General features: G+C 34.5%; 1 long non-coding RNA gene across 1 annotated transcript; it reads left to right on the forward strand.

Annotated features, from left to right (window-relative positions):
- Positions 1–4,766: 4,766 nt before the first annotated feature.
- On the forward strand, positions 4,767–8,402 carry LOC121100310. Its single transcript, XR_005832068.1, has 3 exons — positions 4,767–4,866; positions 5,650–5,797; positions 8,114–8,402. It is a non-coding gene; the product is annotated as an uncharacterized LOC121100310 (long non-coding RNA).
- The last annotated feature ends 19,109 nt before the right edge of the window (positions 8,403–27,511 follow it).

A 27,511-nucleotide genomic window follows, 5' to 3' on the forward strand; every position in this document is an offset into this window, starting at 1 on the left:
TTCTTAAGGTCAAATTCTGTCAGCAGAACAGCAACAGAGACAGAGGACGTGGTAAGTACAGCTGCAGTCCTAAAGCTATTCTGGTCTTCAGTGCTTTCTTTTTGCACTCTTTGCTGATGACCAATGTTGAGGAAAAATGTAGCTTTCTTTTATCAGTTTCTATTTGTGTGGCAAACTTTGCTTCCTTATCTTTCCTAATTTATTAGCCACAATGAGTTTAGCTTACTTGCTGATGACTGTACACTTTTCTTACTTCCTATAATGTTATCTGTGATAACAGGGATGATCATAAAGATCTGAAGGTGCTTTCTCTAATTTAAAAACAAAAACAAATTCTGTTAATTTAGGACTTTGCCACGCATCCAACTTTCTTCTACTTTACTTCTATATCCATGAAGCCTATATAGTGCCATCCACATTGGTTTAAATTTGAAAAATGTTGTTTGTTTTATTTATGAGACTCATGATTAAACTGCAAATATCTCGAGGGTAAAAAAATTAATGTATTTGATATGAGTGAGGTAAATAAGATTTTATCCACATACCTTGGTGTTTTAACCTAGACTGAACCCCCCCCCCCCAAGGAAGTAAATGGTAGAGTCAATACAAGATTCTGAGGTATCAAAGGTAAAATAACCTAGTGCTATGTTCATTGTTCACTGCTGTTTGGTAATCACATTGTCTATTGCTGAAATACTGGTAGAAAATCATCTCCTGAGAACAAACCTAAATGCCTTATTTTCTATATCCGTGCATAGAGCACCAACCTGTGGACTGCAGTTCACATACCTGCCTGTTGACTTCAGACAATATAAATTGTCTCTCTGAAAACTAACCAAAAACAGTAATGAGATGCCACTTTTGTTTTTTCTAATAAATTAGCAAAATTAAAAAGAAAAGTTTAATGACTTTTGTGGGGAGAAATAGAAATAGATACTCCAATGTAGTTTTGATGGGAATATATGTTGCAGCAATATTTCAAAAAGCAATTTTTATCTGTAAAAAATTCTTGGATTTTATGACCCTCTAATCTAAAGAAGCTGTTCTACAAAAACAATAGCATGACAAATAAAAATATAGAAAAATATAGACATCACAGCATTTGTTGCAGTCTTGCTTTTAATAAAAATTGGAATTTGCCTAAATTGACTTCCATAGGAAAATGGTTGAGTGAAGTATGGTACACACATACAATGCATGATCTCAGTTAAAATGAATAAATCTTTGTAGACACAATAATGTGGAAAGATGTACATGAAAAGTTTTTAGCTTTAAAAAGCATCGAGGAATACAGTTTGATTCCATTGTGTTAAAAAACTTTGGAAAATGTGTGTGTGTGTGTAAATATGCATATATCTGACTTCATTTACAAATATATAAGAAATATAAATTTTGGAGGCATGGAGGGAAATATTGAATAAACACATGGAAAACTTAGAAGTGTTTCCTTTGGTGGGGAAACACCAGAGCAAATTTCACTTCTTTCACTTAAGTGGGTAATTTTTATGTTTGGAGGCATCTTAGTATGTGTGTGTAGGGGAGGTATACTTTTAAGTAATAATAATAATAAATGCTACCAGTTTTGTACTCCTTAAAAATATAGATAAAAACACCTCTCTTTCAGTATTTGTACAAGGAAAAACAATTATATATGTAAAATGCATGCCATATATTTGGTTTTCAAATCTATAAACTGCGTTATTATGAAACTGTTGTTCTCAATTATTGTAATGATGAGGACAATCTTATAATCAGTTTGGTGCTTAATTCACAATCATTATTAAATACCCACAGTATAAAAGTCTTTTGTAATTCTTAAGACGATTATCAGAATCTTCCCTCATTTTCCTTAGGATCTCAGGATTTGGTAAGATCTATGATTCTGAGAATGTGCTGAGCCTATACTGGAGAATAATCTTGTATCTGTTCTGACCTTTTGACCTCCGGAATCCGGCTGGCAACCTTAATATACACTTCTAAGAATGTCTTAACTATTACAAATCCAATTTACCTTAGCTATATCCAATTTGTAAGAATTGCTCAGTGAAATTCCAAGGCTCTGTTTTTCTTGAACTTCATCTCTCATACAACCCAAATGCTCACCCAGTACTCAGTACATTCCATCAGTTATTCATACAGTCATACATTTTGCCATTTGTATCTTTGTCCCTTCACCAAAGTATCCAGTTGCACCCCCATCTCCCATTTATTGCTTTCATTGAATTTATCAGAAGTTGTGATTTTTTGGTCTTTTAAAAAGTATGTTTACAATTTTTCATCTTTGCTAGAATGTAAGTTTCAAGACAGCTAGGATAATGTCCATCTCATTCACCATTGTTCTGTACATTTAGCACAGTTCCTGATGTGTGTGAGTGTGTATGACTACTTGGATAAATATTGGCCAAACATTTTAAAATTTAATTAACTTTCTAATTTATTCATTGAACACATGTTTATTGAGAGTTCTGTTTTGCCTGGCCTTATGTTTAATGCTGAAGATTCAAAATTTATGTTAGGTCCAACTCGGGTAGCCCTCCAAATTTGAGTGAGAAGTAGAATTACTGATTTTTATGCCAAAGTCAAAACTGAATATTTTACTGTCTGATCAAACTCATTACTTTTCCCCAAAAGTACTTGAGGTATCCTTTTTATTCTCAGCCTGAGATTTAGTATAGAATATTCAAAACCTAGGTCACAATTTTCTTTTGCTTTTGTTTTCTAACACTTATGAATATTATTTAGGAAATGGTACTACACTAAGTTAAATTTCCTGCTCGAAGCAAAGCGAAAACATCTATAAAAGATCTGTACGTGATAAACACAATTTTTAAAGAGAGCATAACAATTTTTATATAAATCTCAAATCAGTTAATTACCTATCTCAAATGCTTGTTTTATGTTAAGTCTTCAAAAATTAAAGAGATAACTGTTGGAAGGTGACAAACTGTGAGGACTTTTCTTGTTTGTGAGCTTTTTTTTTCTGTAAAATAATAGGCTTATGGGAATCTCTCTTTCTATAATTAGAGAAAAACTGACTTCTGTCTAGATTAGAGTCACTAAAGCAGATTAAAAAGAAACTCTCCAAGTCTCACAAATACTTTATGTGGGGGACATATCTTACAGAGCCTGGAATTTTTTCTTTCCTTCCAAAGATCCTGAATTGAAAGGGAAATAGATACCTACTGACTAATGCAGGAAGAATACCTTAGGCATACATTTCATGTGATAATTGCTTTTCTTTTGCATTTAGGAACTACAGGCAAAAGTGAGAGAAATGTAGCTGGTTTTATTACCCAGAGGGAAAGCAATCACTATGCTTGTCAGGTCTATGAACATTTCTCCCATCCTGGGAAATCTTTGAAAAGTAAAATCATGTTGGTGGCTATCTTGCAGTGCAGTCAATTAAAGTTAAGTTGTTAGATTTTTTCCCTAAGAAATGTCAGCTACTACCATTACCAAGTATCTGACCAGGTCACATGGAAAATAAACGTGTTCACGCTATACTATCTGCATTTGTCAGGGACTGAGCTAAAAAGAAAGACTGATGGGTATCTCATGGGTATTCTTTCTAGTTTTACTTGGGGCGAATTATATTCATCCTGTAAACTCTTTTACCACAAACTGTTCTCTTTTGCTGCTTGATTTGCCTCTAAAATGTAACGACAATACAGAACTTTATAATTTAAAATTGCAGATCAAATGCAACTGGTTTGTACATAGGCTGGATGAAAATTTGAAAAAAAAATCTGCCTCATCAAACATTAATAGAAAAAAGATACAATTAGAGACTGGCTGTTCTGTTGAGACTATAACTAAATTTCTGATTTTAGTTTCTGTGGAGGAGAGAGTAGCAAAAAGAGAGAATGAGTGACTAAGATGGTAATTGGGTTTCTGAGATTGTTCTATTTGGAAAATGTCACATTTCAGAGATTCTGCTGCCTTTCTTTCCAGGATAGAAGGTGAGATTCAAGAAAGCTTTTGTGGGTATAGAAAGGGCAAATTGCCTCATCAGTCATCCACTCCATCTTCAACTACTCTAATAACTCTCATTCCAGTGCTCAGCTGAGGCACAGACTCAAGGCCAAAGTCTGCTCCTGAAATAAAGGAAGAGTAGCGTGTATTTTTTAGACTGGAGAACTCGGGAAAAATTAAAACAAAATCTACTGGTCTAGCCCAATGTATTTTCTCAGAATGAGTTTGTCATGATCTTAATCCAAATTCTTTGTTTGCCAACGCTTGCTTTTTGTGATTGAGTTATCTCTAATTTTAGCCATTTGTACCCTGTGATATTGTTTCCAGTTATTCCAAAAAGCAATGAAAATTGCCAAAGCCCTTCAAGGAACATTTCTTTTAGGGTATATAACTTTATCTGCCCTGCCTCTAAATTTTTAGCAAAGGGTAGTGACATCACCTGAAAATGACTTCAATTCTAATATTTTCTTCTATAGATTTTGTTAAAGATGTCCATTTGATTCTTAGAGAGATGCAACTATGAATATTCTTTGAAGGTTTGTTATTATGTTTTTACTTTACTTAAATTTCATCTCCATAGATGGAACTATTCTATCACTATTTTGTCCACTTATGTTTTCAAAGGACTCCCAGCCCAAGGAATATTCACCATAATTTGTTTTACAAGTATTCCAACTATATTTGGTTTTTACAGTGTTCTCTATTATCCTGATTATATTTTTCTTATCTCAGGTTTCATTTATGTGAGAGACACAAAGGAGTTTGCGCAAGTCACACCCTTGCCATATCTAATTATATTAAACTCACTTCACAGTGGAAGCAGTAGTGACCAAAACAGAGCAAGGACGGAAAGAAGGAGAACTTCTTCATTATTTTACCTTCTCTTGCAAATGAGTAAGTCTATTTGTATTACTTTTGATCTGTTACTTGAGATTTTTTTAAAGCTCCAAATATGAATGCTTTTACATGGAGTACTTGTTTCATTATGACTGAAAAAGTAAGTTATCTCAGCAAAGTGGTACAGCATCCATGCCAAGAAAATATGAAAATATTGACTCTTCAGGAAGGAAATAACTTCACAAAGGAGTCTCATAATAAAGGCATATATGTAAATTATTAACAAAGCATAGAACGTGTTTAGCTCAGGAGTTTCCATTGGAAATATTAAATATAATCAATTCAGATATTTGTGGAAAGAAAAGCTAGACTCTAAATGAGAGGTGGAACCATTGTTGAGTAAAGGCCAATTTCTTGGCAGTGATGACTGAAATTAATGCTATGAAGTACACAGCTAAAATGTACAATTGTGAACCAAATCTTGTGGAACTTTGGATTCAAAAGATTAACTACAAATTATGGTGATTTTAAGGCTTTGCTTGTTACTCTTTACTTATAAGTTTCTTTGCATTTCTGAAAATATACCATCAGAGAATTAGAGAAAGTTAAGGCTGAAATTGTACTATGAACTACCAAATCTAATGAATGTTCATTCCGGAGGAAAACATACCAGTACTTCACTTGTGTTTACTTTAATTCTGCAAATGTGAAATATGATTTCAAACACTCTTCAAATATATGTTTATTTGTCCATTAAATATATATAATTCTGTTTCAAATTTATAATGCACATATCTCTCTAATTATGTAGTATTTATTTATTTGTTTTTTTTCCTAAAGGCAATCTCCAAATGTTTCCATTGTCTCTGTTAAATAGGGACATGGCTTCATATGGGGAAAAAGATGGACAGTGTGCATAAGTAACTTGCTTTTAAAGCAGGTAATTGCTAATTTCCAGATCATATACTGAGCCTACATCACTTTTCAGGTAATATTTTATTGGCATATCATACAGAATGTGTTTTATAGTATAACTACAGAAATTAAGACAGAAATCTGTTTAAGTAACCACCTATGCATGCTGCCAGCTTAAAGTGGGGCCATTTGGGGTAACTGACTATACGAGGCAGTAAGAGCTGGAAAGAATATCTTATAGTTTCACACAGGATTTATTTTGTGTGTTGAGTAGTGCAAAAGAAGAGAAGAAGTTGGTAAGCTACAGCACCAAAAATGCTTTAGACTGTATTTTTGTTACTCTTCCAAGTGTTTTTTTCCAGACTATCCCTTGAAAGAATTTAAATATGTATTTCATACCTATATTGCATATACCAAGTAAAAAGCCTATGCTATATAATATAAAGTGAATATAGGTGCAAAAAAAAGACATGATTAGGAAGTCTGCATTTTATTATAATACCATATTATGAAGCTTTCCTTGAAGATTGATGTTTATAGTGAATATAGTTACTCTTTGTCAAGGGCAAACTGAGATTTTAATTCTGTGGATACCTACCCATCCTCAAACCCCTCCTCGGATACCTGTAAAGGTGCTGGCAATCAATATGGGTTTCTACCATCTGTGTTAAAAGAATCTCTTTCTCTTTAGCAAGATTTCTGCTCCTTCCCAGCTATACAGTTTCTAGTACTGTGAACTATTTCACTTACCTGTTCCACTTTTTTATAATGTTCTACATAGATTTCTAGTTTATTTCCTATGAAAATTATATTGGTATATAAATATTCAACTGTATGAATTAAGATAGGATCACCAGCTTATTCAGGACTTTTTTTTCTTTGATAGAAACACATGGCTCTGTCCCTGAACATAGGCAATTGGGCAGATTTTTGGGGGGTACTAGTGTTTAATCCTAGAGCTTAATATGAAAACAAAAAAGAAAACTGAGTCACCATGGGTGATTGGAGCAAGAATGTAGAAATTGACCTAGTTTATAAACAGTAGAAAAGCAGAATATCAGTTTAACTACCTTTTATGCCAGTAGGCCAGGGAACATACTCCTTAATTAGAAGAATATGAACTCTACTATTTCCAACATATTTTTAAAAATTTAAGCTACTTTATTAAAAACATTGCTTTCCTGTTTTTATATGTTTCTGTATGTGGAGAACAAGTGACACCGACCTACAGGCATAAACACAAGATTATAGGGATTCTGGAATGCTACAGTATTTTTGTCTCTAATTATTCTACTGAAGATAACTACTTCTATTTCTTTTTAATAATGCCACATGGTAAATTAGTATAAAGAAATGCATAATAAAAGACTTGTGCCAACATCACACATCTAAATCTTTTTTAATCCATGTGAAAGCAGACTTTCCTCCCTTTACTTTTAACAAGGTTAATTCATAGAAATCTCTATAGGACATTTCTTGATTGAGAAAGACTTGTAGCCCTTTAAATATTAGAGCTGTGCTGGAATGTCCATAAATAATTCCTACTCTCCCACAAACCAGAGTGCTAGTAAATGTGCAGACACTGCAGATTTTTACTGTTTTCTCTGCTTGCATTCATATTATAATAAATGAGAATAGATTTCTGATATCCATTTCTATTACATGCTTTAACTGAAGCTGTGGGGGTAAAGTGAAAAATTTGCTATAATTTGAGATACTGGGAAGGCCCATATGCTTATATGTGGGCAGAACATTCAGTATTTCTGCTATGTGTTTTGTTGTTGTTGTTTGTTTGTTTTTGTTTTTGGAATAGCTTAAAATGTTCTGGGTTTGCTAAAGGTTGCAGAGCATTCAAGTACCATTTGTTAGTTTAATTGTAGCCCTTTCTGTAATATTTTTTGGAAGGATGAACCAGTTTCAATTAAAAAGCCCGAACTGAGAGAAAAATTAAGCCAAATTGAAATGTACACGAACAAGTTTAGATTGTGCACTTCTTGGCATTATTTTCTTTCCAATGGATAATTAGCATGAAAATGCACTGTAAAATTGAATTATAAGGAAGTTGTCTTTCTATCCACAAGTGAAATTAAAATAAATCTGGTATTTAGGACAATATAATTTCTTTTATAAATGTTGATTTGCCTATGTCTCAATTGATTTCTTTACTATGGAGGAGTTTAAAGATGTGAATTTCCACACCATAAACTTTTTGGTGGAATATATACCTGTATATCCCCATTTTTTGGCAATGCACATTATAAATACTTGCCAAAAAGGGATTAGAAAATCAATGACAGAGTTGGAATGTGGTCTCTGAAGACTCAAATTAATGGAATTCTGCTAGAGACATAAAAGTTGTTTCCCTGCTGTTCACATCTGTTGCATCCAGGAAAAAAAGAAAATGTTATGTGAAGAGCTGATGCTTGCATAGCTGAGTCTCCCTGATTTGTGCTGATGAAGCTGAAGCTTCAATCTTGGCATCTCCACTGCACATTGTCATCAGCAAGGTAGGAACACATCCCTGAATTAAATTAGAATTCAGTGTGAAATCTGATTTGTTTGACAGAAATTCACTTTCTAGTCTAATCTGTAGAAATGCAACTGTTTTGAAAGTACTACAACAATAGTTGGAAATATTACTAAAGGTAATCTCCCCACAAAAAAAAAAAAAAAAAGTACTTTTTGAAAAGTTTCCTCGTAGAGAGGACAAGGAATCATAAATACCATACAAAAGTTAAGGCCACAACGAAGGTGAGGAAAAGTCCTGGTCACAGCCACAAAAACCTGATGAAGGGACATAATTAAATGTTTTATAAACCTTGAGTTTATAACCAGTTCTAACTCACACTGTTTTTTTTTTTCTTTCCTTATCTTTTTTCCTTCTTTTGCATTGTACAAAGATCTGCGCTAGTCTTCTACCTCCCTAAGAATAAACATAGTATTAGTGTCAGGGATTTCTTTAACAAGATAAGGAGCATAACAAGATAAGGAGAAGTTTGGGTAAACTGATGGATTAAGAAGGATATTCTGTGGGACAGCCAAATTCTCACCTGGAGGTAATGGGAAGTCCTTGACTTTGAGATACAAACAGGAGAGTGAATAAAATGTAGGTGGCAGTTAACACCATAGAGATAAGTGAGATCATTTAGGGAAGAAAAAAAAAAAAAGTAAAGATAAAGGGGTTAAGTGAAGAAGAAAAATATCCGGCAAAGATACTGAGAATAAATAACTATAGTGGCAGGAAAAGAAGCAGTGTCTTAGAAAGTAGGAAGTAAGAACTTAAAGCAAAAGGGAATGGTTACTAGGGTTGCATTCTACAGAGAAGTTAAGTCAAAGTTAAGGTTGACAGTGGCTATACAATTTGAATATTGCCAGCTTATTAGATAATTACTGGAGAGCAAAGTGAGCCAGAAAGAGATTTTCAAGATAAAAGAAGAAGTAAACAAACATGAATTAAGCATTGGAAAATAGTGAGAATAACCTCTTAGCAAATTGGACATAGATAAATGTGAGAATGATAGATTGAACCATGATCTTTCTAAATGTATCACGCATGGAGCCTATTTGGGAGGAAAATATATGGAGAAGGGATTTAAAATCTTGAACCCCAGAAAGTATGTGCAACAAGCTCTTCATTTCAGTGATTCGAAATATAGGTGCTATGTTTTTATTCCTACTTGAGATTATAAATTAGTGGATTTGGAAGGAAACTTGTCTTGATACAAAACAAATTTAAAAGGTAAGAAGTAGAGTTCCAAGACTGGATACAGAAATAATTCAAGATGGAATACAGGAAGAACGCTGTGCTAAAGAAGTTAATGATAATCCTCAGCAGCATGACAGATGGAAAATTATAAGAAAAGATAGAAACAAAAGAGTCAAGGAGCAGTACAGATTCCTCACAAGTTATCAGACATTTTCAAATTTTAAAAAGAATTTGACTTTCAATTTCTTATGGAACTATAATGAGTGTTTGTAGTCACGAGAGGGTTGAACAAAACCATGCTGGTAACCTCAGAAAGAAGAGATAACTAGAAATGTGGGTTCCAAAAGGAAGATGGATGTAGACACTTTCCTGGGGTGGGGCAAAGTAGGCCATCCTCAAGTCCATCGATCCTCTTATTTATTTGTTGGTTTTTCCTTTTATCAGTTATATTTGCACATAGTATAAAGTATCAAATATTTCTACAGGTTTATTTTGAGAAACAGCATCCCCCTGCAATTCTTTCTCAGCAGCAATTCTATTTCTTTTAGCTGGTAATTTTGAATATCGACTCAATGTCTCTAGATAATTGCCTTCTATTATTAGTTTGTTTTTGTTTTTGTTTTAGAGCATTATATTTTGACATCCAACTATGGAAAATAAGGACTTAACTCTTATTTTCTTTCCTGTTTTCTCTACTTTTAAATTTTTCTTCTAGAGTTGATTTTTCTTTCTTGTTTAGTTTTCATATGTGCATGTCTCTAATTCAACCCAGACTTTTTTCTATTACATATTACTATGTCATCTGTCAAGACACTTTGGTGCATTAGATATTCTGTCACTTTACTTTTTATGAAAAAGTCTCATGTAGAATAATCTCACCTATTACAATCTGGATGGACTGCCCCTGTACCTGAGTACAACGATCATCCTGGAATCTCTCCTCTGCATCATCCTTGAACACTTTCATCACTCTCTTGCATTTTGTCTTTCATTCATCTGTCCATTAGTCATCTATTCATATTTTTTGTCTGTGTGTGTAATTTGATAGGTACTGTTTTAGGTGCTGGCTATATACCAAAGGGGGGAAAAAGAAATAAAATTCATTACTCTCATTGAATTTATATTACAGTGATAGTCAAAAGAGAATTCCCTTCAGTAATATTTTCCACCTCTACATGGATGCCTGATAAGAAGTATAAGAAAAACTAAATACTCATGGTGTTCTATGGAGAAATAACTATTTCATTATAGTCATAGCTTATCATGTACTACCTAAAAGCAATTTGAGAAAGTCAACAGAAGTGTACTTTTCCATCTTAGTCTTTTCTATAGTTTACTCCACTGTCTAAATAGTGTTTGGGAGGCACTCAAGATGAAACCTCTTTCAGAAATTTTAGAACTCACTTAGTAAGATTCTGCAAAAAGCATTAATGGACTTTTCTAATTTTTACCTCAAAGAGAGTTATGTAAACTTTGAGGACCATGGGGAAGATATATTTTTTAAGTTTTTATTAAAATTCCAGTTAGTTAACATACAATGTCATATTAGTTTCAGGTGTACAATATAATGATTCAGCACTTTCATACAACAGCCAGGTTTCATCATAGCAAGTGTACTCCTTAATCCCCATCACCTGTTTCACCCATTCTCCCACCCACCGCCCCCCCTTGGTAACCATCAGTGTGTTCTCTATAGTTAAGAATCTGATTCTTGGTTTGTCTCTCTCCCCCCAGCCCTTTTTTCCCTTGTTGTTTCTTAAATTCCACATATGATTGAAATCTTTGGTATTTGTCATTCTCTGAATGACCTATTCCACTTAGCCAAATACTTTCTAGCTCCATCCATGTCATTACAAATGGCAAAAATCTCATTCTTTTTTATGGCTGAGTAATATTCCGTTATATGTATGTATGTGTATACACACACACACACACACACATACACATATACATATACATAGCACTTCTTTATCTTTTCATTGGTTGATGGACACTTGGATTGTTTCCATAATTTGGCTCTTGTAGATACTGCTCCTATACATCAGGGTGCATGTATCCCTTTGAATTAGTATTATTGTATTCTTTAGGTAAATACCTACAAATGCAATTGTTGGATCTAGGATAGTTCTGTTTTTAACTTTTTCAGGAACCTCCATGCTGTTTTCCAGAGTGGCTGCCCCAGTTTGCATTCCTTGCAGTGCAAGAGGGTTCCCCTTTCTCCACATCCTTGCCAGCACCTGTTATTTCTTGTGTTGTTGATTTTAGCCATTCTGACAGGTGGGATGGGTTATCTCATTGTAGTGTTGATTTCTATCTCCCTGATGATGAGTGATGTTGAGCATATTTTCATGTGTCTGTTAGCCATCTGGATGTCTTCTTTGGAAAAATGTCTATTCATGTCTTCTGTCCATTTTTTAATTGGATTATTCATTTTGGGGGGTGTTGAATTGTATCAGTTCTTTATATATTTTGGATTCTAACCCTTTATCAGATATGTCATTTACAAATATCTGCTTCATTCCGTAAGTTGCCTTTTAATGTTGTTGTTTCCTTTGCCATGCAGAAGCTATTCATTTTGATATAGTCCCAATAGTTTATTTCTGCTTTTGTTTCCCTTACTTCAGGAAACATACCTAGTAAGAAGTTGCTATGGCCAATGTCAAAGAGGCTGCTGCCTATGTCCTCCTCTAGGATTTTTATGGTTTCAATTCTCACATTTAGGTCTTTAATCCATTTTGAATTTATATTTGTGTATGGTATAAGAAAGTGGTCCAGTTTCATTCTTTGCATGTTGCTGTCCAGTTTTCCATATACCATTTGTTGAAGAGACTGTCTTTCTCCCATTAGATATTCTTTCCAGCTTTGTTAAAGATTAATTGACCATATAGTTGTGGGTTCATTTCTGGATTTCCTGTTCTGTTCTATTGATCTATATGTCTGTTTTTGTGCCAGCACCATACTGCTTTGATCACTACAGCTTTGTAATATAACTTGAACAAAGTCCAGAATTGAGATGCCTCTAGCTTTGCTTTTCTTCTTCAAGGTTGCTTTGGCTGTTTGGGGTCTTTTGTGGTTCCATACAAATTGTAGGATTGTTTGTCCTAGCTCTGTGAAAAATACTGTTGGTATTTTGATAAGGATTGCATTAAATGTGAAGATTGCTTTGGGTAGTAGAGACATTTTAACAATATTTGTTCTTCCAGTCCATGATCATGGGATGTCTTTCCATTTCTCTTTGTCATCTTCAATTTCTTTCATCAGTGTTTTATAGTTTTCAGAAGATCTTTACCCCTTTGGTTAGGTTTATTTCTAGGTATCTTATTATTTTTGGTGCAATTATAAGTGGGATTGATTCCTTAATTTCTCTTTCTGGTGCTTCATTATTGGTATATAGAAATGTAACAGATTTCTGTATGTTGATTTTGTATCCTGCAACTTTACTGAAAACATTTATCAGTTCTGTTTTTCGGCAGGCTTTCAGGTTTTCTATATGGAGTATCATGTCATCTGCAAATAGGAAAGTTTTACTTCTTCCTTGCCAATTTGGCTGCCTTTTATTTCTTTTTGTTGTTTAATACCAAAACCAGATAAAGACTCCACTAAAAAAAGAACTGCAGGCCAATATCCCTGGCGAACATAGATTCAAAAATTCTCAATAAAACACTAGGAAACTAAATCCAACAATACATTTAAGGAATCATTCACCACAACCAACTGGGATTTATTCTTGTGTTACAAGGATGATCCAATATTTGCAAATCAATCAGTGTGATATGCCACATTAATAAAAGAAAGGATAAGAACCATATGATCATTTCAATAGATACTGAAAAAGTATTTGACAAAGTACAATATCCATTCATGGCAAAAATCCTCAACAAAGTAGGTTTAGAAGAAACATACCTCAACATAATAAAAGCCATATATGAAAAACCCACAGCTAGTATCCTCAATGGGGAAAAACTGAGAGCTCTTCCTCGATAGTCAGGAACAAGACAGAGATGTCCACTCTTGCTACTGTTATTTAAGATGGTCCTAGCCACAACAACCAAGGAATATTTATTTATTTATATAGTTTTATTTAAACATATTTACTGAAGTGAAAAAAAAGTCGCAGGTAAGATACACAGGAAAGGACAAACACAAAAAAAGCAAAGGTACCATTAATACTGTCATCACTCTCAACTATCCTTGAAATCAAATACAAACCCCAAAAGCTAGATATAAATTTTGATTAAAGAGAATGGGAATATATTTTACATATTTGCTTTTTTTCCTAAATAAATATTTTGAAGTATAATATCTGTATTTGACTCCTTTGTTTCCCATGTAGTTCTTAGACTCTTTCTGAGAAAGGGTATTTACAGGTAAGTTTTTGCAACTTTATACATATTACAATATCTTTATTTTCCAGACACACTGAATTGATATTCAGTCATCAAAAAATTTTACGTAGTTAATACTTTCTTTCAGAAATCATTTCCAATGTGGTGAGGAGTAATGCTATGCTGATTTCTTATCTCTTGCTTAAGACTTGTTTTATTCCTATAGAGTCTTTTAGAAGCTTCTCTTTAAAATCCCATTTTCAGAAATTCCAGAATGATGTGCCTTGTTGTGGGTCTGTCTTCCTTGAGCAGAACACTTCATGTGCACCTTCAATCTAGACTTTATATCCTAGGGTTTAGAATAATTATTACTATTATGAATGTTAATAATGTATTCCCTCACATCTTTTTTTCTTTCTTTTCTCCAGAAGCCCAGTTATGTGGATGTTAGTTAGGCCCTTTGAAAAGGGCTTCTAATTGTTTGCTCTTTTCTCTCCTACAATTCATTCCTTTGTCTCTGTGTCAGAATATCTAGGAGATAGCTTCAGTATTTTCTTCCAATACTTATTAATGAGTTTTTAGCACTGACACCAAAATGTTAATGTCCAGAAATTCCTTTTAAATTCACTGAATGTTTCTTTGCCAAGGAACCCCTTTCTCATTTCAGAATTCCTGTATCTTCTCTTATCTTTCTGGTAGATTTTATTTTTATGTTTTCTTTCCTAGGCAGTGATTTTTCTCAAATGTTTTCTTTCTTTTAGTTTGTTTTTGGTGCACATCTTTCATAATAGCATCTTTGCAATCTTTTTAGTTATCCTTTGTTGTTTGCTCAGACTTAGAATTGCAGCACTGTAAAGCTTGTGAAAGCACTGGGCATGTGTGTGGAAAGTGCAGATAGGAGCTTTATTTCATACGGGGTGGTCTAAATGCATATGTTAGTTGAAAATATGCTATCATGAGCTTTCTTTTCTTTTCCTTTCTTTCCTTTCCTTCCTCTTTCTCTCTTTTTCTTTCTCCCTTTCTCTCCTTCTCCCTCTCTGTCTCTCTGTGTGTGAATGTGTGTGTGTGTGTGTGTGTGTGTGTCTTCTCTTAAGCTATTAAGATTCCTGATACAAGAGTCTTCACATATTTTTTCCTTAAAAAAATGTTTTTTTTTTTTTTCCTTAGAGAGCAAAGACCTGGCTCATGTTTTGGTAATTAAGGGAACCCAATGGAGAAAGGGTGCTGCGTGTACATCAGCATCCTTTATATGCATGCACATATTTTTCTTCAGTCTGAAGGATGGTGCCTAGTTTTCCTACAATGAGACTCTACTATTACTTATTCTTTTTAACTTTTTCATTCACAAAATAAATGTACAGTTGTTTTGCAAACTAGGGGAGCAGACATCATCTTGTTAAGCATAGCATGGGAAGGGATTGGATGCTAGAGTGCTTCCTGAACAGGTTTTCAGCTAGTCTTCCTTAGCGTAGCCTTCTTGTTCTTCATCCCAAATCCAGGATTGCCTGGTGACTTTCAGGGCTCTTGGGAAAAAAAAAATAAATTGGTTCTGAATCATCCCATTAAGAATTTATGATTCAGATTTCTTGCCTGTATTAGGTATTTCCACTTATTCATATGTTTTCCAGCTTACACAGTTGTGATGCTATTGTCTTTTTTTCTCTTTCTTTTCACTTTTGTGGGTTAATGACTTTTAAAAATTCATTTTATTGTTGGTTTGGTAGAATTTCATTAGATAACAAAATAGATATGTGTAGATTTGTATATTCAACCAATCCCCACCTTAATTTCTACTCACCTTCAGCTTTTTTTGAAATATTTTGGGATGATTATACTAACCAACACCATTACAATACCTGACAGTGTTAATATTCAATACACATTTGCTAAATTAACTAAATACATGAAAAATGAATGAATAAAGAAAACTTGACTGTCTTTCTAGTGATATTGATGAGCACATTAGTAAATATAATAGTAAATAGAAGCATTTGGGAACATATGTGGACTATTTGCCACTTGCAGTTGAAGGTTACAATTTGAAAGAACATGTATTTATGAGCAGTGAACAGATGGCTGTGGATATGAAGTTAAAAATAGGATTTTAAAATTCTCATTGTTGAAGACATTGGTTCTTACAGTAGTCAGAATAATGTAGTTAGCAAAACATTCCTATTTGATCAGAATAATTTAAACAAATATCAGAGAAGGGAATGCTCAAAAAAAAAAAAAAAAAGCAAAAACAACAAGAACCGCAAACTAGATTTTATAAAAGAAGGAGGTATGTCGTATTAATAATCATTGTAGAGAGAATGCATAGGAATTGCATATAGAGAAATTGCATATAGAGAAATAAAGATATTGATGTGTGGAGCTTCAACAACTGTTTACCAAAACTGCAAATAAAATGAAGACCTGATTTTTTTTTTTTTTTAAGATTTTATTTATTTATTTGACAGAGATAGAGAAAGCCAGCGAGAGAGGGAACACAAGCAGGGGGAGTGGGAGAGGAAGAAGCAGGCTTCCAACGGAGGAGCCTGATGTGGGGCTCGATCCCAGAACTCCAGGATCACACCCTGAGCCAAAGGCAGACGCTTAACGACTGAGCCACCCAGGCGCCCCAAGACCTGATTATTTTAATAGAAGTAGGTAGATATGTCCTCATGGTTATAAGAGAAATTCAGTGGAATAATATTCATAATTGGAATATGGCTGTTACTTTTAAGAAACAATTCTAGTCAAAGAAGTTGGGTGTAATAAAGTATATAGATGCAAAGTAATCCACAAACCAAGTGGGGACGATGGTTCTCACCAGATGGCCCATTTATATACCAATTCTTGCAATTCAGGAAAACCATATACCTGGTTCTGGGCAATGGATTATGGGCAGAAGTGATATGTAACAGTTTTGAGACAGAATGATGAAGATATACACCTGATTTTCTGGTTGGCACTCAGTGAATTGTGACATTCCACATCTTAGAGATCCTGGTCAACCTGGGACCTTGAACGACTACATGGAACAAGACTCTTCCCACTACCAAGCCTACCTGGGCACATATCATGAAAAAGAAAGAAACTTTCCTTGTTGTTTTTAAGAAATTTATGTTATAGTGCACTAGAACCACCTAACTAAGATAAATACATTAGTGAATTTACTGATGACTATTAGAGTGATGGAAAGCACAGTTTAGCAAAATTTTAGCAAAGAAGGAAAACATACATGTGAAGTGAGAAAATCTTATCCACATTTTGACTGGAAATTGTATTCACTTAACACAAGAATTAATCCTTTTTTTATTTGCCTGGCTGAAAAGTCAAGAGTTTGAATATCTGTCCACAACGGTGATGAATAATTACTAAAGGGTAGTTTGGGCATGGAACTATATTACTAGCATAAAATGATCATGATTATGAAAAATATAAATACAAATTAGAACATACAGTCAGATATATGAACTTCAGGAAATATGTTAAACCTTTACAGAAATAATAGAAATCACACCATAGATTGAAATAATAAAAAAGAAACAGACTGAAGATTGGAAAATGTTTGTTTTTTTTTAAAAAGTTAAAAAAAAGGAAATATTAAAATGTCAAAGATAAACAAAAAGGAAAAACAAGCAGCTAAAAAAATTACCATTACCCATGTAGATTGCTATTCTATCAGTTCATATTTTAAAAGAATGAGGAAGAAACATACAAGCAAATTAAGAACACTGACTTAAACCTTACTAAGGATATTGACAATGAGATTAGATCTAGGAGTGAGCCAAGGAGGGTACCAGAAACAGAGAAGATTTTTAAATTTTGTTTTGATCATAAAAAAGACCCAAGGGCTCCTGGGTGTCTCAGTGAGTTAAGCATCTGACTCTTGATTTTGGCTCAGGTCATGATCTCAGAGTCCTAGGATGGAACCCTGCATTGGGCTCCCTGCTCAGTGGGGAGCCTGCTTGTCCTTCTCCTTCTGCCCCTTCCCCCGTTAATGTGTGGGCTCTCTCTCTCTCTCAAATAAATAAATCTTTAAAAAAAGAGAAGGAGACACACCCACAACTGAGGCAATGTTTGCAGAAAACAAAATTAAATAGAACTCAGTTTTATTTTGCTGCATCAAAGATGGTCTTGAAATTGATTAACATTGTATATCTTGCTTTAATGAGAAAAACACATGAGACATGTAGGGGTATATAAAAAGTCTACCCAGGAAGTTTAATTTCATCATAAACATTTCAACATAAACATCAAGCCTATGTAAATTAATAGAATAGTTTAAGAAATACAGAGAAATCATAGAAATGGGAATAGAATAAGAAAATGAAGATGGGCTGGGATTGCAGTTTTCAATAAAATGGATTCTGAGAATTATAAACTAAGTATAGTGAGCATCTTCAGAAAAAAAATTAAGAAAATGGACTCTTAAAAACAAGATATTGAAGTAATCATAAAGGAATATAGAACCAGAACCAATTCAATAATATAGCAAGGCTTGCTGAACTGATTTTCCTTATTTATTTAGAGTATATTTCAGAATTTTAGAAGAAAATTAATATATTCTCATATAATACTTATAGTGGCACAGTTGTTTTTTTTTTTTTTAAAGGTATGTTGATGAATATACAGGGTCACATGGATTCTGACCTCTTTGCCAAATATTAGTAAAGGATAGATGTCTGTTGTCTCATTGTTCTACAGTTGGCCTCTTCAAAATTTTTATCATGATTTTAATGAAACATAAAAAGCATGCTTATTGAATTTGATAATGACACAGCTCAGAAATCATGCTAATGATCTAAAATACTGAATCCTTTATTTGAATAAATTTGGAATGATTGGGGTAAATCTGAGCAAGAAAAATTCCAAGGTTTCTCAGGTGACCCAAATTCAGATTTACAAATAGAAGCATATCAAGTATAGGAAGCAGGTTTTATTTCCACCCTCTGTTATCTGAGGAAACTGTCATTCATCCAGTAAATATTTGTAAACTCCCTACTATGTGCCAGGAACTTAGTCCACTGAGGATCTGTCAAATAATAAACAAGATCTAAGCCTAGAGAGGGAAGAAACATAAAAATTTTAAATATTTCAAAGTCTGTAGTTTAGTAAAGAGATTACAATTTTCTGTTTAGTTCTAAGAGATAAGAACCAATGGCCAAAAACACAAGATAGATTAGCTATAAAGAAATACTTTCTCTTCATTGAAACTATTCATCGATAGAGTAGGGTGCCTGGTAAGATTAAGGCCCCCCCTCTTTTTGATTAAACAGGCCAGATTCTTATCTGGTGTGGATGTTGATCTGACATGGAAGATGCTACCTGAGTTTCTCAAAAGATTATATCCATTATCCCTCCCCAGAGTCTATAGTTACGTAAGTCTTACCAGGCAGGTATTAGAATGTATGGCATTGGTGCATTCATTGCTTTAAAAATACTGGTTCGTGTCTAGCAGAAAATTGAGGAGACAGGATAATGGTGGATATAGTAAATATAAGTAACTTTGGGTTTCAATTACAAAAACAATAGAGCTGTTGTGAGAAATAAAGCAAGCAGTGCGTGTGTAACTGAACTAATGTGAGTTTGCTCCCTGCTAAGTTATAGGTAGAGACTGCACCAGGTGGACTTGTCACACAAAGAAAACTTTATTTGCAGCAAATAAGGAGATAGCAGGAATCTTTCAAAGCCATGACTCCTCAAGTGGGAGTGAGTGGGTTTCTTTCATTTAGAATTAGGATGGATATTCAGAAAGGGGAGCTTTGTCATCACATGTAAAGGTGGGCATAAGGTTGCACAGGCATACTTAGAAAACATGCCTATACATGCATCCCATGTTATGGTAATGAAGCTTATGTTCTTCCTAACATGGAGACTAACATTATAGCTGGGGGCCTGAAATGACTTCTTTTTCTGGGGACCCCTAACTCCTCCTGCTTACACATGAGTATTACACGTAGCATACTTTTATACAACACTGAAGAGTTATTGTCACATTTTGTTTTTACTGCAACATGCACATTTAAAGAAAGACACATAAATTAGGCTAAGCTGCAGGATTTTCAATTCTTATATTGCCTTATAAAAATACTGCATCTGTAAATGAGAGTCTATTGGGACAGGAATAAGTTGCTTGTTTTAGTTAAGGGAGAAATCTGCCATAGGAAGGGAGTTAGATGTATGATTTTGATTCCCTGCAGGATGGAAAAGATGATATCATTAGTATTAAAAACCCATCAACACCCAGCATGTTACTGAGGCTGTGGTTGGAAATGCTAAGTGATACTGACACACAAATGTTTTCAGGGTCATTTGCAGAAAGAGTGTAGAATCAAAACTAGACACTTTTAGACTTGCTGAACAGAAAAACGAATTTGAAAAACAAAATAGTTGAGTTTGCATAGGAATAGTCCTATTTCAAGGTTACTGTTAGTTAAATGATTGACACCAACTCTACACCTTTTCCCTGTTAAATAACAGGAATTAAACTGAGTAAATTTTAAAGATCTAATTGGCTTTATAGAATGATTCATGAATCAGGCAGCATCCCCTCTAGCAAGTAGAAAAGAGTTCCAAAGGGCTACAAAAAGGGAAAGGTTTTAAAAGGTGGGACAAAGCAGTCATAAACCACCAAACAAACAAAAAGGATAATTTGGGGGCAGGTCCCCTTGGGGGACAAGAGGGTCTTCTTAGATTACATCCCTGGGGAAGAATGAAACTGCAGGTATGTTAGGTGTTTGGCCCCAGTTTGGTAATGTGGGTCTAGCACAAGTGACTCCATTTTAGGCCTCTGGTTTTCTTTTTAACATCCCACACGCACAACAGCACAGGAGAGACGTGAAGTATGTTAGCTTAAGTTTACTCATTTAAAAGTTTAACCAATTGATTCCATAGAGATTCTGGTTTACAAGGTTAGAAAACCTTTCTACTCTAATTCTTATTTCCCAGAGTGACCACTATAAGATTAAGGTGAAAAAAGAGCAACATTGAAAAAGAAAGCATGGAATATCTGAGTAATAATTCCACTTTAATTAGACAAGTTTATATTTGAAACAAAATCCAATGGGAGAATCAATTTAGCTTACAACAGTTTATATTATTTTTAAGTTCATACATTTTAATTTTAACTCCTTTACAAAACATGCCAATAGTAGTTTAATTAATTTAATCCTAGATCTTTCAAAGGAAAGATTCTTAGATCAATATTTCCAATGCTTTGACTTAATATGTTAAAAATCTTACCCTGTACTTCTCTTTGCAGTTTTCCAGCCCTCAAACTATGAAGGAGAACAGAATTTGCCACACCAAATGTGTCTCTTTAGCATAAGAATTATTTTGAGGTGGTAATTTTTTTAAAAAAACAGCAGACATGGGAGAAGTTCTAAAACCAAGATAGCCTTTGTAAGAGATATTTATACTTATAAGGGAAATTTCCATTTGTAAAGGTGTCTTCCTATCTGTTCCAGAAAGAGGGATATAATTCCTCAATAGAGAAGGCATGGACCAATGGAGAGGGTATAACAACCATACCCTTGTTTACTGTGCTTTGCCTGATAACTCCCATAACTGGCTCCCCTACCTCAAAAATCTACATGTCTTTAGAGGGAGATGGTATTTAAGGTAATGGATTGAGTTATTTTGGGAGTTACTCAGTTTTCTTGGGTGTCCCTCATGTAAACTTCTGTTAATTTTTCTCCTGTTAATTTGTGTTTTATTATAGGGTGGTCTCATCCACAAACCTAGATGAGTAGAGAGAACATTATTTTTCCTCCCTACAAATGCTTTAACTCTCCTTGTTATGCCTCATTCATGAGAAGAATAGGGAGCCTAAATAGAGCACATTCTGAAACTAACGGCCAATGCCATTGAGTGGCATGCATCACCCAAAAGTACAGAATCTTAACTTCCTTCCTTTTGTTCATTTCTTTGGAGATAACAATTGCAAGTATTTGCCAAGTAATTTAATAAGTCTTTAAAGTCTGAAACTGGGAATTTATCACTGTACTTAAGTTTCAAGGCATAAATAGTACTTACTTTGACAGTCACAAACTTTACAAATAAAAAGAAAAAAAGAAAGCTCTAAATAGCTCAGCAGTAAATTCATCAGCTTAGCTTCTCACTCTCCTTTTCTTTCCAAGCTAAGCCAGTAGAACAATTGTTGCTGCAACTCAAGCAGAAGTAAATGAAGGAAGTTGTTTTGTTTTTGTTGTTTTGTTTTTATTTCTGTCTTCTGTTGTCTACGAAAGTGGTTTTTTTGTTGTTGCTTTCTCAGTTGTTAATATGCACAGCAATCACCCAGGGATTCTATTAAAATGTAGATTCTGAATCAGTAAATCTGGGCTGGAGGCCTGAGATTTTCATTTCTAATTAACTCTCAGGTTATGCTGATATTGCTGGGCTCAGATCACATTTTTAGTAACAAGTGTCTGCAATCTTAATTTCTTTCTTCTTCTCTTGATGTCATCCTAACATTTATTGTTTGAGTTGTTCTCATTTGAGTTTTCTCAGAATTGGCCGTATATCTTGGTATTTATCTTTTTGCAGAAAAATAATCTAGTTTGTATTTATTTATTTATTTCTAACCTAATTGTGGTATTAATGGAGAAGTGGAGAATACAATGCAAGACGATAGATGCTATGGGTAAACCTGCAAGTGGATGTAGTATGAGGGTTGGAGGAAGCTCTGTAATGGAACCAACATGAGGTTGCTCTTTGGTGAATCAGAAACTGCACCACATCAAGTTGCCACACAAAGAAAATTTTATTTGCAGTAGTTGAGGTCACACGGAATGCTTTTGAAAGCTGTGACTCCCCGAGCAAGAGTGAATGGATTCCTTTTATTTAGAGTTAGGATGAATATTTAGATAGGGAAGCCTTGACATCATATGTAGAGATAGGCATAAGGCCGCATATCCATCTTAAGGAAACACGCCTATACACACATTGTATGTTATGTAAATGAAGCTTGTCCTCCTCTTGGGTGGAGATTTTAGTGTTATAATGTGATAAAGGTAGTTGTTGATCATTCTAGAGGTCACTCCATGGTCCATCTGTGCAGGTGTTTGTCAGGGTTTAAGCTCAAACTGGTCTGGGTGGTCTGGACCTGCTGGAAGTCTTGTCAGGGCAGTTGCTTTTGCTCAAAGGGTGGTTTCACTTTGCATCTTCCTGAATTAAGAGATAAACTGGAAAGAAAAGCATAAGGAAAAAGGTGGGACAGAGGTGGGTGAGTACAAGCATTTGGGTAGTAAAGGTCAGGTCTTGGGGTCTAGCTGGTGACAGCTCCACAGCAGAGTGCAGAATGGAGGGGCACTGCTGAGTTTCATCTCTCTCCCTCTGTATTTTGAAGACCAGATCAATAGAAATAGCTCTGGCTTCCATTCATTGAGCAGCTTCTGTATAACAGGTTCTACTTAACACTTTGAAAATATTTGTTTTAATTTTTTTTTAATTTAGAAGTTTATTATCCCTGTTTTGCAGCTAAGAAAAAAATCGTTCATCCCATTTGAAAGATGAGGTTTAATTAGTCTGTCAAAAGTTAAACACCTCTCAACTCAGTTTCTGAGGCCAACATTACCTGATTTCCAAAACCAGTTAAGAGAATACAAAAAAGAAAAAAAAAAGAAAAAGAAAATTATAGACTAATATCTCTCATAAACCTATATGTAAAAATCATTAGAAATATTAGCAAATCAAATTCAATAATATAAGGAAAAAACATAACAACCAAATGAAGTGTATTCTACGTATGTAAGACTGGTTCAACATATGAAAATCAGTCAGTTTAATGTACCATATCAGTAGTATAAGGAGAAAAATCTCACAATCATATCAATTGATGCACAAAAAGTATTTGACAAAGCTAATACCGTTAAGGATAAAAATGATTGAACTAGAAAAAGAGAGACACCTCCTCAACTTGATAAAAATATCTACAAACAAAATCTATAGCTATCATACTTAATGGTGAAAGACTGACTATCCCTCTAAGATTGTGAAGATTTCAATGATGTCCACTCTCACTGCTCTTATTCAACATAGTATTGCAAATTCTAGACTATGTCATACGGCAAAAAAGGGGAGAAAAGGGAAATAAAATCACATAGATTGGAAAGGAAGAAATACAACTATCCCTATTTACAGATGATATGATTACCTCGGTGGAAAATCTTGATTCTCCTAACATAACTAAAATTAGTAGGTTCAGCAAGACTGCTGAATCAACACACACACACACACACACACACACACACACACACACAAATTGTATTTTTTTTTTTTAACTCACAACCCTGAGATCAAGACCTGAGCTGAGATCAAGAGTTGAACACTTAACTGACTGAGCCACCCAGGCACCCCAATAAATCACATTTCTGTAGATTAGTAAGGAACATAATGAATCTGCATCAAAACTTTAGTACCATTTACAAATGTTCCAAAGAATATGAAATGCTTACATGTAAATCTAACAAAACATATACAAGATCTGTATGCTGCAATTTACAAAATGTTGATGAAAGAAGTAAAAGAAGACCTGAGTAAATGGAAAGATATATCATGCTCATGGATTGGATGACTCAACATACATGTTGGGGAGAAAGAATTTACTCTGCCTTTAAAGGTCCTTCTAGCTGGACTAAGAATCAGATTGGCATGAGCTAGGTTAACAGGAGAAAATAAAATTTAATAGCATACTTATGGGGAATCCACACAACATGGAAGTTTCAAAGACAGTGGCGCAACATGAAGCTTATATGAGCTGAGGAATGGGGTAGGGTCTAGGATACAAAGGGGAGAAAGACCATTAGCAGAAAGGTGGAAGATATTTGGAAAACAAATATTACCTTATTAGGCAGATAAGTTTCTTAGGTAAAGAGAAATCTCCGTTAAAAAGATCTCTTCCTGGTACAACCAGGCAGTTCAGGGAAAGGTAAAGAGCTTCTCTGAATCTGCGGGGATTTGATTACTTTTAGTTCAAGTAATATTCATCCCACAGTGCCCCAACTGGGGGCAGCCTTACCTTGGTCCCTACATAGGAAATATAAATTTAATGCAATCCCTATTAAATTCCCAGCAAGGTCTTTGGCAGCATAGATAGACATACTATAAATGTGTATGTAAAAGGAAAGACCCTGGAATACCCAAAGCAATTCTGAAAAAGAAAAAATGAAGTAGGAGAAATCACTCTTTCTAGTGTTAATAAGACTTACTCTGTAGTTATAGCAGTGATAGTATTATGGCATAGTGAAATAGACATTGTAATACAATTACAGAGAAAGTTACACAGACCAATGGAACAGAATAAAGTAACCAGAAATAGCTTCATATAAATATACTCAATTGATTTTTGACAAAGTTACAAAAGCATTCAATGGAGGAAAAATTGTGTTGGAGTAATTTCATATATAGGCATTTTAAAAAAAAGAGAGAACCTCTATGTAAATCTCACACCTTAATAAAACATTAGCTTAAAATAGATAACGGATTTAAATTTAAAATATAAAAGTGTAAGATTGTAGGGGGAAAAGAAAGAGAAAATCTTCAGGACATAGGACAGATGAAGAGTTGTCAAACTTGACACCATGAACACACCAATAAAGAAATATTAATAAATTGGGCCAAATCAAATTTAGGATATTGCTGTGCTGATGATCCTGTTAAGAGAATGAAAAGAAAAATCAGAGACTGGGTTAAACTATTTGCAAATTACATATCCAACAGAGGACATTTTTTTCTAGAATATATAAAGAACTCTCAAAAGTCAACATTTAAAAAGCAAATAATCCAACTAAAAAATAGGCAAAAGACATAACCATTTCACTGAAGAAAATCTACAGACATCGAATAAGGACATGAAAAAGTTTTTTCAACATTGTTAGCTACTGGGGAAATGCAATTAAAACCATAGTTGTAATCCAAACACTAAAATTAAAAAAAAAAAATACTGATAACATCAAATGCAGGTAAGGATGTGGAAAAACTGGATCATTCATACATTGCTGGTGGGAATGTATAATGGTACATGTAGCTTTAGAAAGTAGTTTAGTAGTTTCTTTTAAAACTAAAGATGGATACTATATAGGACTCAACAGTTGCATTCTTGGGTGTTTATCCCAGAAAAATGAAAACTTATAGCCACAGAAACTTGTACACAAATGTTCATAGCAGCTTCATTTGTAATGGGCCAAATTGAGAATTACTCAAATGTCCTTCATTGGGTGAATGGTTACACAGTCTATGATATACCGGTACCATAAGATACTGCTCAGCCATTAAAGGAACAAGCTATTGATACATGTAACAACTTGGATGAACCGCAAAGAAATTTTGATGAGTGAAAAAAATGCAACCTCAAATCCAATCTTTATCTTTATCTCCATATATATGTATTATATAGGTTTATTAAAAATCTACCCTGTGTATGATTCCATTTATATAATATTCTTTTTTTTTTTAAAGATTTTATTTATTTATTTGACAGAGACAGCCAGCGAGAGAGGGAACACAAGCAGGGGGAGTAGGAGAGGAAGAAGCAGGCTCCCAGCGGAGGAGCCTGATGTGGGGCTCGATCCCAGAATGCCGGGATCACGCCCTGAGCCGGAGGCAGACGCTTAACAACTGCGCCACCCAGGCGCCCCCCATTTATAAAATATTCTTGAAGTAAAATAGTAGAGATGGATAAAAGATTAATAGTAGGCAGCGATTGTGGGTGGAGTGATGGGGTGGGTTTGGTTATAAAGAGTGACATAAGGGAGCCCTAATTTATGGTACAATGCCCCATCTTGATTGTGGCAGTAGTTACATGAAAGTACACATATCGTGAAATCGCACAGAAATTCACACACACATATACACACATACAAATGAGTGCATGTATAACTGGTAAATGAATTGTACCGATGATAATTGCCTGATTTTGATATTGATGTAGTTTTGGAATATAGGTGAGGTTCAGTGGGGTGGAGTCCAGAGCCAGGACAAAGAAAGAATTCTTGAGATGTCTTTGGTGCAAAATGGTGGTTTATTAAAGCACAGGGACAGGACCCATGGGCAGAAAGAGCTGCTGTCCCCTGGGTAGTGAGGCATGGCTGAATATATATTATGGGGTTAGGGGAGGTAAGGAAAAAGGAGGTTTCAAAAGAACTTCGATATGCTAAAGAGAACCTACAAGATACCCGAGGCCTTGCCAAGTGTCAGGTTGAGGTGGTTTTTCCCCTCTAGCAAGGCATTAACATTAAGATAGTTGGGAGATTCCTGGAAGAGTGTCACACATTGTCCGACCCAGGCGTGGGGGTGGGGGAGGTTGCAGGGTGTCAGCACAGGATTTGTCTTTGGCCAGCCTTCTGCTCCCTCATCAATTTTGTGCTTTGTTATACAAAATGTCAAAATTGGGGAAGGCTGGATACCTGGTGAACTGGACCTCCCTTTACATTCCTCAACTTTTGTGAGCCTATAATTATTTAAAAATAAACATTTAAAGAAATGTCAGTTTTCAGTTAAAATCCTACTTATCTTGAAGGACATATTACTGACTTTCCAGCCTCTCCAGAACACAGTTCTTATCCCTTGTTCCATATTATATTATTCTAAAATCTAACAAGTGATATTTTGGGGTGAAGGTAGGAAGACAAAGCCAGGTTATAAAAGTTAGTATTAGATACAAGAATTCCATGACTTCGGATATATACAGATCTACTATTTGGGAAACCCTATCTTATGTGAAAAGTTGGATTTGTAACCTCAGTAAAACACCTATTTCTCTTTTCTTTTC

The sequence above is a fragment of the Ursus maritimus genome, unplaced genomic scaffold, assembly GCF_017311325.1.
Source record: "Ursus maritimus isolate PB19 unplaced genomic scaffold, ASM1731132v1 scaffold_36, whole genome shotgun sequence".
Classification (NCBI taxonomy): domain Eukaryota; kingdom Metazoa; phylum Chordata; class Mammalia; order Carnivora; family Ursidae; genus Ursus; species Ursus maritimus.